Here is a 16,191-nt window from a genome sequence, read left to right on the forward strand (position 1 = left end):
CCACAATGTTGGTTTGTAAAGTTGCCTATTGCACTCAAAGCATTTGGATCCAATCAGACATTTTATGATTATTCTTTATTTGAGTTGCAACAACTAGATCTTTTTCTAGTGGTATTAATTAATGTTTATGATCTTATTATTTTTTTAGAATGATCATACTGTTATTTCACTATTAAAAACAAACTTGTACATTTGTTTATTGCGTTGAGGCAATCTTTTACAATTTATGGATGGTGCGACATAGTCTAGGCCTGAGCATCGGTCGGCAACGGTCGCTTTCAGACCAAAATTCTTAAAATCATCTAAAACTGATTAAGAAAAATCAGGGGCTATCTTCGACCGACGAAGAACTCGGGTTTTAACGGGTTCAATCAGTGCGGATTACGGGTTTATCGGATGAGTTCATCGGTTTGAGAAGCTTCCTCTAGCGTCTCGTGCTGCCATCCATCGTCATCCTTTGTCGGTCTCCGTCACTGGTTCATTTGGGAAAAATCGCGGAGTTTCAGATCTCCGCATCACCACCTTCGTCAACCAGAGCAGGGAACAGGGAGCTTCTCAGCGGCGGTGGCCATGGCAGGGAAAGGTTGAAGAGAAGAGGATGTTTACGGAGTGAAGAAAAAGAAGAAAGAATATGGAGTGAAGAATAAGAAGAAAGAAGCAAAAGAAAGAAGAAGAAGAAAGAAGACAGAGTGAAGAAGAAGAAGAAAGAAGACGAAGTAAAAGACGATAAACGGTAAAGAGGGAGAAGATAAACAGTGAAGACAAAGAAGATAAACGGTCGGATTCGGGTACATTGGATGAGAAAATTCTAACATTGAATCCGACCGTTCAAACCTGTTTGAACCCGAATTTTGCTTCCGAAAAAATTTGAAATACTTGAGAATCAATTCGCTTCACCCAATCTGACCGTCGATCTGGTCGGTTTCGGATCGGCCGAAAATTTTTGCCCGGGCCTAACATAGCCTAGACTAATTGTACTTTGACTCGATGATCACTTTATAAAGTGGTTTATTATTCTTGATCATTCATCCGTCTTGTTCTTACATTGAAGTTGAGTAACAATTTATAATTACCACCACTTTATGAGCTAAAATGGCTTAGAGGTCTTCTCTCTAATCAAACACATTCAAGTCACTTTCAAACACATTCAAGTCACTTGGTTCTATATGACATGTTTAGAGGGCACATTTATCCTTAATATTTACCTACTTGTATATAATTGACGACATTTTTTCCAAGAAATTTGGCCTTCCTTAATTTCTCTCATTATTAAGCAAGTTGAACATTCATAATCTTCATCCACCAACTTAAGGGAAAGGAGGAGTAATGAGAAAATCATAGAAGAAACAGATTAATTTTTAGTTTCAATATTTTAAATCTCTAATTTTATAAAACTTATAATTTTGGTGTTGTTAATTGTCTATCCACTGATTATTAAAGTTGTAATGTTAATCATAACCTAATATTAAATAAAATACATGATAATTAATATTTAATAATATTAAGTCAAATTAAACTTTTAACTCCTATTTTATCTCATAAAAATAACAAAATGAGATGCAAATGAGATAAAAATGATATAACTAAAAATATAATTTAATTTAAATTTTATTAGATATTAATTATCATATCACATATTTAATGTAAAGTTATGTGAAATTTTAATAGTAAATGGATAAGTATTTTGTGATGACAACAAAATTATATATTTTATAAAATAGAAGGACTAAAATTACAAAATTAACTATATTTAAGAAATTAAAATTATAGATTAAATATTATAGTGAGCAAATTGTGATTTGAAAAAAAAATATAGAACTATAATTAGTAAAATATAGTTTCCTCTAACTTATTTTTACCCTAATTAAGATATTTTAAAGGCAGGATGACTTTAAAGAGAAGTACTACCATTTTTAGTGCGTGTTTGGTTTGGATTATTAAACTTAAGTTTTCCTTCTCTTTTCACGTCCAATTCTAAATTTACATAGAAGTAACTATTTTCTACTTCAGCCTAAACGTGAAAAATCACGTCTCACAGCTGATACAAACACGCTATTATACTTTTCCAACCACGTTTATATGATGGAAATATTGTTTTCTTCACTTCCTTAATGCGAATGGTTTCGGCGGGAGATTCTTATAGAAGAAGACAAATTAATATATATATAAAGATAAAGTGAGTTTTAAACTATATGCTTTTAGTAGCTTTATTTGGAGTGATACTATAATATTTGATATAAAGGAAAAATGGATTTATATCTTTCCATAATGGGTCTAATAAATAAATATATGGAATAGCATTGTCATACAACCTAAAAAGTAAAGGAGTTATAACTTTAAAATGAAAGAAAGTAAAAGTTACTTAAATTACCAAATTTAAAATAGTAAAGTATAAATACACACAAACATATCGTTTTAATTCCTTGAAAAATATCATGTAAAAAATTATTTTTTATCGGTAAAAAATTGAATCTAAACTTTTATATATTCATTCATAATTAAAGGTAAATTTTTTAAGTAAATAAATTATTTTTTATAATTGATGATATAAAATATTTTCAATATAATGATGAAATATAATATCCACTATATTTTTTTTCCCTAAAATTAGAAGGCAACTAATATTTTAATTTATACAACGTATATGTTTATTTCATATAATAAAAATTTATAATAGATATATTTTGTAATATATAAATTATTATAATTAAAATTTATAATAAATATATATTTTTGAATATATAAATTATATTTTTAATATTTTTTAGCTATAAATAATTTCTCTTAAAAAGTTGAAATTAAATTTTAAAAATATGAAAATAGTAAATTGAAAGAAATTAGAAATTAAAAACATATCATAAAAGACGTTAAAAAAAATCTTAAAACACTATTGTTAAATAATAAATCCTAAAACCATCCTCATTCAAAATTACATTTTTATTTTATATTTAAATGGTAGAAGATATAAATTAACATTAGTGCAAGACAATTTAGTGTTTTATAAAATATACTCTCAGAGTGTAAAAAGATTATATAAGTCATGTTATACCTAATAAGACTTTCTTAGTTTGAGAGGCAAAATTCAATAAATTATTTTATGTTGTGGATTAATATTTAATTTTGATATTGATATAGTCAGCCAAAAAGATCGTGTTGTTATTGATTTTGTAGGGTCAAATCACTTAGACTACTCACTAGTGTCATAAAAGATCTCTTAGTTGAAAAGTCAGCCAAAAAGATCGTGTTGTTATTGATTTTGTAGGGTCAAATCACTTAGACTGCTCACTAGTGTCATAAAAAATCTCTTAGTTGAAATACATGAAAATGCATAGTTTTGTTGTATTGTTAAGTTGTTGTGTTGCTAAGTTGTTATGTTGTTAATATGTTGTGTTGATAAGTTGTGTTATTCATATACTAAGTTGATATGATTATGTTGTAAGTTGAAAAGTTATCAAGTTGTAAAGTTGTGTTGATATGTGTTGCTATGTTGATCTGTGTTGCTAAATTAGACCTTGGGTTATTGTTGTATTGGGTTGACAATGTTGTTTGAATAGATAGTTTATTTCTCCTATACTATATTATTTTCTTGATTACGAGCTTACACTTGTTTTTTCTTGTTTTTAGACCGTGATGATCATATTATTATGAGAGCGGGAAAAAATTAGATTAGAGGACAAGCGTGTTGTGGTGCCATACTAAATATGACATTGTTTTGGATGGTGTTGTTCTGAGGTAATATATGTATAATTGTTGCATGACTGAAAACCTATAACTTTAATGTTTTGCAATCTAATATTTGTATGTATATATACATGTGTGTGTGCAATATTTATTTATAAGAGAGGGATTTTATATATGTTTTTCACACAAAGAGAGAGAGAGATGAGGGATCTACTTACTTCACTCAATAATTCATATTTTACATCAAATTTCAATAATTCAATCATTTAATCAAAAGTTCTTAATGCATAAATCAAGTTTACAAATTTTCAAAAATTTTAAAATTATTTAATATTTTGCTTCATTATCTCAAATTAACAAATAATTATAAAAATATTTTATACGTTAATTTAAATTAATAAAACAAAATATTAAATAATTTTTATTTTTATTTTTAAATTTTACAAACTTGTTTTATAGATTAAGAATTTCTAATTTAATGATTAGATCGTTAAAATTTGATGTAAAACATAAGTTATTATAAGGTAAATCTAGATAAATTTATTATTAAAATAAGTGAATATATATATATATATATATATATATATATATATATATATATATAACTTCTTCTACTAATAAAATATAATAACATAGTAGAAGTTACTTAAAACTTGCAATTGGAAATTGTTTAAACGTCCTCTCAAAATAAATAAATAAATAAATTGTTTAAACGGCTGATTTCATCCGAATGGAACGGATTTGCCTATCTAACTGTACAGTCTGTACTAGATTGCAACATTAATGGAAAGACCAATTATATTCTGAAATGAAAGGAAACTTTATGTAAATAGATTATACATTATCTTCTCTGTTTTTTTCTTTTTTCATTTTTAGTGCCTATAAGAAAATTTTAAAAATGATTGAAAATTAACTTTTTTCCTTCTTAATGATTGAAAATTTTGAAAATGAGAATTCAACGGTTGAGGAAGCTTGGTTGAAGCTGGTTCGTGATTTTTTTTATTTAAAATTACAAAAGGTTTATACGCCGTTCCTTCGCAACTCCAACTCCAAGGTTCATTTTGTCTTCTTCCACCCTTTCAATCTAAAAAGACAAAACCCTAGCTTAGATATGATACTAATAAAATTACAATATCTAATCATAATATATAACATGTTTAATACATTAATAGATCTATGAGTTTTAAAAAGAATAATTAGATTTTTAACTTTAAAAAATTATAATTAGATACTTAGTCCTTTATAATTTGTGTTTTCGGGCTTCAAAGGTACTAAAGTCACCACAAATTAATATTATTTTTATATAAATTTTAAGCAGTTGTAGTCAACTTAGTGAACTCAATTATAGGACTCTTGTAAAATTAAAGAGAGAATTAAAAAAATTTAAATTTAGAAATCTAATTAAGAATTCTAAGAGAGTCCAAAAACCTATATAAAATAATTATCTTCCCTTTAAAATATTGTTTGAGGTTTTAGATTGTACTAATCCATATTCGTTGTAGAATTTAGTTTTTTTTAACTAATGTATAATTTAGTTTAAATACACTAATAGTGTAAATTTTTGTATTATTATTTAATTATATTTTAATGCATAGTAAGAATATTTTTATTTTATAATAATTAAGATATATATTTGATTTACAATATAAAAATATATTAACAAAGTATCAAAATTATTCTTCTTAATATATACTCAATGTGATTTTAAAACTAAATCACACTAAACTAGCGTGCAATTTAACTATTTTTTGGCAGAAAATTTTGTTATCTTTAATAATTTTGTGCTTAATTAATCGTTTCTAAATATTTTACCGCCAAAAATGCATGAAAATTTGAATAGAGAATAAAAGAATAAAATCACAAAGCATAGAGAATGTAAACTTTACGTGTTGTTTTCTCTACTTGGCTGTTTATGTTTGGAATTTAGTATAAGTGTATATTGATTGATGGCAAGACTTAAATTTATTTTCTTAACTTATAATAATAATAAATAAAAAAAAAGATTGTATCACATCCTTAATCATATTATTCATTGTAACAAATATCATGCAAAAGTAGTGAAAGCATATGGTGCTGTTGATATTGAAAGTTAGGTGCTGTACATGCATTAATATTAACATTATAATAATGGTAATGGATCATGAGTAAAGAGTCATGGCAACCACATTTTACTATATTATAGTACTAATTCTTTGACACCCCATCTTCCACTAATGTCTAATGTCTAATATATGTAGCCTTAGTGGCTTAGGATGTCACCTATGACTTCGGAACTTCCCAAATTGATATCGTCATCAACACGTATACGTCATCAGCATATGGAAATTCGATTTTTTTTCCTAGACTAATAATATATAAATACTCTTATTTATCAAATACAATGATTTTATTAATCTAGTTCTGTCAATTTAATTTTTTGTTTTTCTCTTTTTATCGCATTATAATATTCTCTATACATACTTTCTCTCTCTTTTTATTTTCTTTCCAAGTGTTAATTAACATCTAAGAATCTACAAATTATTTTCTTCCTATACTATAAATATGCTTCAATATCCTTTCTCTTTAAGTCAAAACTTTATATATATATATATATATATATATATATATATATATATATATATATATATATATATATAAGAGTTATAATAACATCGGTGTAATTTTTGTTAAATATTACACTGCTCAATAACTTTATATTAAATATGAATTTTTTAAAATTTATCATTAGACTGAAAGTTCCTTATTTCTAAATTATATACACAAAATTTTAAATTAATTCAAGATGATTTGATTACTTTAAAAATTTGTGTATATAATTTAAGAGTAAAGAACTTTCAATTTAACGATCAATTTTAAAAAAGTTCACATTTAATATAAAATTATTGAATAATGTAATAGTTGATAAAGTTATACCAGTGTCGTTTAAACCATCCTCTCCTTCCCTCTCTCTCTATATATATATATGTACATTGAACATGTGATAATAACATGACATAATGATTTGTAACATGTGAAAATTAGAGAATGTACAAAATTAGATCTCTTAACCATTTAAACTAGTGAGTTTCTTTTAATATATAAATAACGTTATACTTAATGGTGTCGGTCAGATTGCATAAGACAACAACATCAACAACCTCATTCAGTGGTTGCATGCGACAAAGTGTTGCAACATCATTGATTCATTAGTTTCTTCACAAATGACTACGTGAGTAAGAAAAGATGATGTTCAAAGATGGTGTTTGAAGTTGCAACAATAGAAATTGTGATGGTATGCATATGGAGTTGGAGAGGGGAAGAATTGCATGGGACAAAAGGAAATATTGTTTGAGAAGTGTATTGAATAGGTCCCAAATTCTCATGCCGAGCATTTACCAGTTCTCGACCTTACATCAAGGATACATCTGCACATGACAAATTTGATAGTGTTTGTTAAGACCAAACATAATATTTCCATAGGTTGAGGAGTGATTGGCTTGTTGGTCACATTCCTCTATGATCAAGCCTTGTAGAAAGTAACGTTTGAACGTTAAATGACAATAAAATATCTTGAATACACTTAAATGGCTGAATTTTTAACAATAGCATTTTTTCATCTATATATACCTGTATTTCACTCTCAGAAGGTATGTGTTTACTTTGAAAGATACAAGAATACTTGGAACACCTGCTAACTTAGGCATTAAAGTGTTTTTTACAAGTACAATCACCATTTGCAATCTTAAGGACTAAGGACTGGAGACTTTGGATTGAAGATTTTGGATGAATACTTCTCAACAAGTACAAGAAGAAAAGAAGTCACATGACGAATGAAATTTGATGTAAAGTTTTTAGAGTTATAAAGTGTGATGTAATTAGTAGACTGGAACGGGTCGTTCCTAATCTAGAACGGGTCGTTCCAAACTACTAAATGAGCTTATAAATCCTAGTTGAGAACGGGGCGTTCCCAAACTGGAATAGGGTGTTCCCAATCTAGAACGGGTCGTTCTAAAAGTGGTCGTTGTGAGTAAAACTCAACTCCAAAATGGGTCGTTCTGGTTTAACAACGGGCCGTTCTAGATGTGAAGTTTTACACATGATGAGTGAGTGCAGAACGGGCCATTCCGGATCCAAAACGGGCCATTCTGGCCACTCTTGAACTTCTATAAATAGGCTTGTGTGCAGCTGAGGAGAAAGAGAGGTTTTATAGAGAAGTTCTAGAGAGAAGGACTTTGGGTCTGTGAGCTCTTTTTTCTCTCAAATTTTTCTATATGATTCTTCTTCTCCTCTAGATCACTAATGTCTTCTTTCTTCTCTTGAATTTCAGACTAGAAAGCTTGTTTTTGGAGGATTGAAGTTCAAGAGTCAAGCTTTGGAGGATATTTCTTCTTCTTCTTCTTCTTCTTCTTCTTCTTCTTCTCAGATTCTTGGCTTTTTAGAGCCAATCTTCAGGTGAGGGAAACTACAATGTAGGTTGTTTAATTTCAGGGGACTTTAGGAACTCCATTGATGTATGAATTTTGAGAAGTGGTTGAATTAAAGAAATTCCTCATTTTTTGGGTTTTTGGGAAAAATGGGGTTTTTGATGATTATGATGTGTTGATTCGTTGCTTGTTGAATCTGAGTTCATTTTTTGAGTTCTATGAAGCTTATATGTTGCGTAATTGATGGAATTAAGTTGTTTACATGTTGTTAAAGTTATTAAAGTTGTATAGTTGTATAGTTGAATAGAAAGTTGTCAAGCTGGTATGTAATGTCTATTGTTGAAAGTTGTTTTTAAGTTGTAAGTTGCCTATTGTTGTAAGATGCCAATTGTTGTATTGTTGTAAGTTGCCTATTGTTGTAAGATGCCTATTGTTGCATTATTGTAAAGTTAAAAAGTTGGGAACATATGGTGAAGATATATGTCCTATATTGAGATACATAGTACTAAGGTGATAAGTTGAAAGTTATTTTAAAGTTGAACCCCTTAGTACTGTGTGGACGATGTGGAAGTAGTCAATCCATGTCATGGTTGAATGACCAAATTGAGTAAGGTATCTAGTTAGAGATGTAGTCTTTGACTAGGTACTGGAGGGTGTGTGGTACTTGGAGGGCAGTGGGTGGACTAACCCCATATGTGGATTGGTTATGCAGACCAAGGTCGTGGTAGGTTCATACCCAAACCCTTCTGCCCTGACAGTAGTACTGGACCTCCGAGTCTAAGTGACATACTTGAGCAATCTCCTATTGTTGTCTATACCTGGTTCTCTTCGGAGTTCCTATCGATGTCTTATACCTAACCTGGTTAAGATAGGTCAAATGTTGGATTCGATAGGGTTTATGCCACCTAGACTGCTTAACCTCAGTTGTTGGAGATCTCCTAGTTGTATATGTGTCGCATTAAATTTTAAGTTGTATATTGTTGTTGTTATTGTATTAAAGTTGCTTCTAAGTTGTATGAATGAGTTGAGTTTTTATGTTGAACTGTGTGGTTGTATTGTGATGATGATTGGATGAATGAGTAGTATAATATTTTTCTGTACTTGTATGGTTGTTTATTGAACTCTAGCTTACCCTTCTATTTCCATGTGGATGGACTGCTACGATCATACTGTGTATGGGAGCAGATCAGGGATAGGTTGGAGCTGTTGGATGTATCTGCTGCTAGAAGTGGAATTTTTGGTTCCTAGTGTCAGAGTTACCACCTTGGGTAACAGTTGTTGTGCTTGATCGACACTAGGAGATATTAGTTTTGGATAACTGTATAAATACCTTATATTTAAAAACTCAATTATTCTTATATATTTTCCATGTTTTTATATTTATGAGTTATCCAATTTTATTATTTATCTTAGTTTACTATTAGTAATGCGATTTCACTAGGTGTAGGGACCACAACGGGTCGTTACATAAAGTTAAATCCATTGATGCCATTAAGTTCTAAAATTAAATTATGGTAAAAAAGAAAATAATAATTAAAAAAATTCACATGTGTGACTACCAACTTATAAGTTTTTTTTTTACCTAAGGTATTTTATCTCAGGTTTGATATTGTAGATATGTGATTACAATCATGCAACAAAGGGTAGTGGGGACAAGGACGTGCAAATGAGGAGGAAGATGTAATAATGATTATGAATGATGTGGAAGGAGTTTTCTATCATATGAGTTTATCGTTCCAAAATTTTGACAATTACCTTACAACAAAGGGCAATGGAAGATGATATTGTGTTGATGATGTGCAAGACACAAAAGCTTCTAAACAATCAAAAAATGTTTTATTGTGAGTTTGACATTCCAAATCTTCAACCACAATCGTGCAACAAAGGGCACTAGAGGACAACAATATGCCTATGAGAAGAAAGAGAGGAATTATCAAGAAATAAAAAATAAAAAGAAAAGTGTTTGGAGGAGAGGATTTAAGTAGATTTAAGAAAATATTGTGGTGGAGCCCACATGTGCAACACCCTCTACCCCAACATTAATACACAATAAATGTAAACTATAATTTTCTGAGTAAATAAAATCTTTCGTAGTTGATAACATCTTTCATGGATAAAACAAGTGTCTCAAATATCATAAGGTAGAAGATTCACACTCATAACTCATAAATCATAACTCCAATGTAGAAATTACAAAAGAAAATAAACTAAGGTTTTCAAAAAAGTTTAATGGAAACAACATCCTAGGCTAGTCCTAATTACACCCCGATGTCACATGTTCTATTAGAGCACGCCTAAAAGAAGCCTAAACTTTATCACCAACATCCTCGTGCTGATGGTCACCTACAACACAATAAAATACATACATAGAGCAACTAGAGGTGTGAGAAACATCTCACTCAGGTTGAGGTGTAGAAATAAATATTAGACAACACACACAACAAACATAATACAAGTCACAAGCACAAATCACATATAAATAATACACATACGCAAATAGTATCACATGCACATTCATTATCATGCAATGATGTCATGGACTCGACTCATAAATGCATGCATGTGGCGCTAATCACGTGTCTTATAATTACATATAACGTGGTATGCTACCCGAGCAACATACCTGGAGTAGTCTAGGAGTACATGCTGACTCAACCGCGCACTTACAACTAGAAGGATGTACTGCTAGGGTCTCTTTGGGATAACGAAGCCACATAAGACACATCCCATGCACACAAATGGGCAGAACTGGATCTTCCAAACCACGCTATTCTCTAGGACTCCTCCGAGATGTTTCACACGAAGGGTCTTCCCTAATGGTATACTTCATATCGTACCCCGTCATATAGATGCATATGATGCATGTCGCACATTCACATGTTCATGGACTCAACATTTCACTTGGCATATCTCATCATGTCACTTATTCTCACATCACATTATCATATTCATAGTCACAAGGTCACATATAAGAGATTCTCATCCTCATCATGCTCATAGAAACACATCACTTGCATTAACACAATAATAAAGCAGTTCTCACACCATTAGCACCTTCAAATATGGCTTAAAACTTTTTTGTTTTCGAAATTAAACACATTCACACTCAGCAAACATCAAGGAACACAATAGAAAATTTAAACATCAAAACAGAAAATATTTATATTTTACATGTTTTTTATAGAGTTTCCTGTAGGAACCCATAGAGCACTCTAATCCCTATGAAAACATATCCAAACTCAAAATTAAACATACATTCATGCTCAATAATCATTAGGGAACACAATAGAAAACTCAGAAGTCAAAATAGAAAATATTCAAAATTTGCCTATTTCTCATACGTTCCCGTAGGAACCCATAAAGTACTCTAATCCATATCAAAACATATCCAAACTCCAAACTAAACATACATTCATGCTTTGTAATCATTAGACAACACAACAGAAAATTTAGAAGCCAAAACAGAAAACATACAAAATTTGTCTGTTTCTCACAAGGTTTCCTGCAAGAACCCATAGAGCACTCTAATCCATATCAAAACTTATCTATTCTTGAAATTGAACACATATTCACACTTAGAATTACACAAAGAACACAACAGAACAATCAGAAAGAAAATAGAAAACTTTTACAAAGTATCTGTTCCTATAAGCATATATCAGACAAAGGATTAAGGGTCAATCCTGCTACCTAATAGTTATTTTCACACCCCCGAGTAAGGTTTCTCACTCTCCCCTTACCTTGTTGAGTAGAAAAAGATGAACGATCAACTCCAGGTGGTTTCCTCCTCTTTAACCCTTTAGTAAAAATACTTCAACCATGATTATCTATTTTTTACCCCTCAAATATTAAAATTTATAATTAAATAACATATCAAATAAACATATTTCTTCTAATCCAAATAATTATAATAAAATATAATATTTAATAATTAACAAATATATAGTATATAAAATATATTTATTTCTTCCAACACAATTATAATTAAAATAAAATATATAAATAATTACAATAAAACACATAATTTTTTTCCAAATACTTATTACAACAAACTATCATAAGAATACATAGTTCTCTAATAAATATTATACAAAATAAATTTTTATTATTTAATTAAAATACTCATAATTATCTCTAAAATATTTTATAAAACCCATTTAATTAATTAAAATAATTATAAAAAATAATCTCAATAAATATAAAAATAAATAATAATTAAACTATTATATTAATAGAAAATTCGGGATGTTATAACATGAATTTAATTTCATTCTCTTATAGGTGAACTAGTGTGTTTTTTTTTAAATGTTTGGAGAAAACTACCCCTACCTCATTGTTTAAATATATATTTGAAAATAATTAGTAAAAGATAAAAATGTAGTTGTTTAAATAATTTATTTTTATATAAAAATCTAACTATATAAAATATAATTTTAAAATAACAAATTTTCTCTATTTCTTACATAATTTCACTCGTAACTACAAATTTCACATGATTTTCTATCAAATGTATTCTCTCACCTATATTCTTCCATTCCATTCAATTCTTCTCTCTCTCCAAAATAAAGTATAAAATCTCCCTCCTCCTTTGAACCAAACGAATACTCAAGGAACTTAATATTTTTTTATAAAATAAAATTTTATTTAGTAAACTTACTGTGTTCACTACTCAAATAATTAATTATAAAAATAAAATAATAATGTATATAACTAAACTTACTTCACATTCACATAGTTTGTATTATATATAACTCGTTTTTTTAGGGTAGATAATAGATATACATAACTGTCAAAAAGAATTGAATTCTGAATGATTATTTAATATCACACTTTTATGAAAGGAAAATTTATTCAACACAAAATTACATAATAAAAATGTTTATCTTTTAAAAAATTTGAGATGTATTTTTAAAATGAGTATATGTTAAAATAAAAAAAAACTGCACATAATATTAAATAATGAAACCATATTTTAATAAATTACACACTTAAAAAATTTAACTAATATTGTTTTAATGAATTTTTTTCAAGATAAAATAGTTATTCTCGTTTTCTTTTTTCTTCTTCTGAATTATGTCTCCAAAGAAAATTATATTACAAAAAAAATTATTATATAATAACACATATTTTATAGTGATATAATATTTATTATTAAAAAATATTTTTATCTACATTATAAATATAATATATATTAATATATTATTAAGTTTTATTCAAAATTAACATATTAAAATTATATATAATTATATATTAAATAAATTTATATCTTTTTTTATATTATTATTTTTATTATATTGATGAATATAAGTATATAGAGTTGGACCCGCAACTTATAGGAAGTAGTGGCTACTAAGGTCTAACAATTTATTGGAATAGCATTTTAAATAAGGGCAAGCTAGGTGAGGTAGCTGACCTACACGTGTTTACAAACTCAGAAGATAACCACAAATTGTCACGAGAGTGGATTTAGCTAATGTCAACATTATTATTAGTTACGTTATCAAAAAATAAAAATAAAAAAAGTTATTACTAGCTACTAGCTACTTCTAATTTCAATTATTTGGATGGTGACTAGGTGAGTTACCTTGCATTTAGGTAACTTGCACGAGTATCTTAGTATATTCTTAACACACACAAAAGTGAAATTCATTGCACCATATAATACATTCATTAAATGTAATATATACTCCACGTAGTCTATATTATTCAATACTATATATTTATTTGTGTCAAAAAATATATTATATATTTGTTATATCTATTATAATAAATGTTAACCTAACAATGAGTTTGATGTAAAATAAAATTTAAGATTTTTTTAAAAATTTTAAATGAAAGAGTTATATGTTTAGCCTTTTTATAAATATGTGTGATTTTTTTAACTTTATAAAAATTAGTAGTAATTTTTTTTTATTAAGTAGGTTTAATGTTTGAGAATTAATAGTCTTATCTTTAGGTTGACTCTAATTTTCACCAATATATAGAAGGAAAATCTTACTCGATTAAGTAATAAAAAATAAAGTAAATTGTTATGTGAACAAGTCTTTAATTTATTTTTAGTTTTTGTGTGTAAAAGCTCTGATAATATCGTTTGGATATTTGTGTTTTAATTGTATTAATACATTTTGATTTTATAAAGTTTTTTTATATGCATTTAAATTTTATATTCTCACCATTCGAGTTATTCTTTTTATAAGGATATTTGAGAAAATATGAAAAAATGCAGTATTAAAAAAATACTTGAATTTTCTAGTCTCAAGTTGAGATTACTTGTTATATAACCTAATTAAATTTAAAACATACTCAATGTTAGTTTTCATTATATTAAAAATCTTTTAGAGATTAAAACAACTAGACATGAGTTTAAGTTAAAGTAAACTGATATAAATATGTATGTGTTATCTCTCATTCTTATACTTCATGTTTTTCATCTTGAACGATATTTTTCTATGATTAAATGTTTGAAAAAATCTTGATTTATTTTCAAAGATCACTAACACACAATTTAACCAATTTATTGTGTGTATTTTTCTTTTTGTTTATCTAGCTCACTATTTATTACTTATGGTTCAATTACCACATAATCAAATCAATATTTAGATGTTTTATTAAAGTGTCCTAAATGAAAGTTGTTTAACAATAAAATACCATTTTAATATGTCATATCTGTTTTTTTGATTGTTTTAAATTTTGAAAAATTTATATAAACAATAATATTTGTGGATTACATAACATTTGTATGTGCATGTAGGATAAATAATATAAGATGTTTATGAGAGAAAAAAGATATTGTGAGTTAAATAAATTTTTGATAGAAACTCCTATTAGAATAAAAATTAAGTAAATTATTTAAAATTAAGGTAGTAAATATAAATTTACTTCAAAAAATAAAGTGAGTTTCTTATTTGAAGAGCATTAAGAGTGTTCTTAAGTCGTTTTTTTATTTTTTATTTTTTAAATATAATTATATATTTACTTTATTTTTCTATTAAATTAAAAATAACATAATTAAAATTAATTATTTATTGAATTTTATCTCAATATTTAAATTGTGAATTAAAAAATAATATTATTTTAACACAACTTACTATTCATAACGAACTCCATTAAAATTATTTAGATCTTATTTATTTATTTATTTTTTTTCTGATGCTTGGATGTATAATTTATGATTGAAATTATAAAAATTATTACCTATTATTTATGTAAAAAATATTTTAATTATTGATAAAAACATTTCTCAAAGTAAAAATATTGTGATATTTCAAATATTTTTCGAGAGTGTATACTTTACGATTTGAAAAGCAAATAAAATAATAAATATGACAAATAATTTGACAAAAATTTGAGTATAAAATGAATGTAAACTTTAAATCTTGATAAAAAAAATATAAAATAAAATTATTATATAAAATTCTTTTACACTTTTAATAATTAAACTATTTTTTTCCTGTAAAAAAAAAAAATTTAAACTATTTTCTCAATAATTTATAGAGAATTTCTACGGTACCCTCTGTAAAAGAAAGGTACCGGTACAGTCGATGACGTGTCGATGATTTGTCACTTACGTGTAAATTTAAATTATTTATAATTTTTTTAATTATTTAAAATCTACATCGACGTCAGTTATATGAAATTTTATTGTTAATGTTAAACGTATGCATTGATTTCCTTACGAGATTTTCTCTCAGTAGTTCCTTTCTTCCGTAACAATTTTCCCTCAGAATGAAGAAGAAGAAGAAACCTTCACCGTCCCACCAATGACACCAACCTTCACTCTCCTCTTCTCCCTCTCTGCCATTCTCCTCATAACCGCCGTCACTGCCCTCGGCTCCGCCTCCACCATCGCCGTCACCTACGCCACCGCCACCGTCTGCGGCATAGGAAGAAGGTAATATTATATGAAATTTATGTTTTTTAATTTTTTTTTTGGAATGTTTGATTCATGTTTCTTCCTCATTTTTTTTATTTAAAAGGCTGACATGACATTTAAATGATATGTACATATACATTATCGACACGTCATCGACAGTACCAGTACCCCTCATTTATCAGGGTACAGTAGCGAGCCCCTAATTTATATACGCGTGAGACCTTTAAAGTTTAA

Source organism: Cajanus cajan, chromosome 10 (genome assembly GCF_000230855.2).
Source record: "Cajanus cajan strain Asha chromosome 10, NIPB_CcT2T_4, whole genome shotgun sequence".
Taxonomy (NCBI): Eukaryota; Viridiplantae; Streptophyta; class Magnoliopsida; order Fabales; family Fabaceae; genus Cajanus; species Cajanus cajan.